Source organism: Pygoscelis adeliae, unplaced genomic scaffold (assembly GCF_000699105.1).
Source record: "Pygoscelis adeliae isolate BGI_AS28 unplaced genomic scaffold, ASM69910v1 Scaffold353, whole genome shotgun sequence".
Taxonomy (NCBI): domain Eukaryota; kingdom Metazoa; phylum Chordata; class Aves; order Sphenisciformes; family Spheniscidae; genus Pygoscelis; species Pygoscelis adeliae.
The window spans coordinates 71,461-71,777 of NW_008824445.1; the positions used below are offsets into that span (position 1 = coordinate 71,461).

Genomic DNA, 317 nt, shown 5'->3' on the forward strand with positions numbered 1-317 from the left:
GGGCGATGAGTCCGGTGCTCGGGCAGCCCGGAGAGGACCGACACAGCCCCCCGATGCCTGTCTGTGGCCAATGCGGGCCCGTGGCCAGTGCCTGGGAGACAGCCAGGCTCAAGTCCACGAGGAATTCCTCACAGCAAGTTCTGGGAATTTACGTCTTTGTTCTTTCTGTGGTTTCTTTTTTTTCCCCACTTTTTTTCATCACTGGGTGGCCAGGGCTGGGCTCTCTCCCCTAACGTTACAAAGCCAATTCTAGGACCAGGCAGAGCTGGGAGTAATAATCACATTTACTGACAAGAACCACCGGTTTGGAGACACCA

The 317-nt window shown here is 55.2% G+C and overlaps 1 protein-coding gene across 1 annotated transcript in view; it reads right to left on the reverse strand.

Moving 5' to 3' along the window:
* The window catches only part of NCOR2 (nuclear receptor corepressor 2), a gene marked incomplete at its 3' end in the record, with an annotated part of 186,193 nt that overhangs the window by 7,450 nt on the left and 178,426 nt on the right, over positions 1-317 (reverse strand). The gene's annotated exons all lie outside the window — the stretch shown is intronic.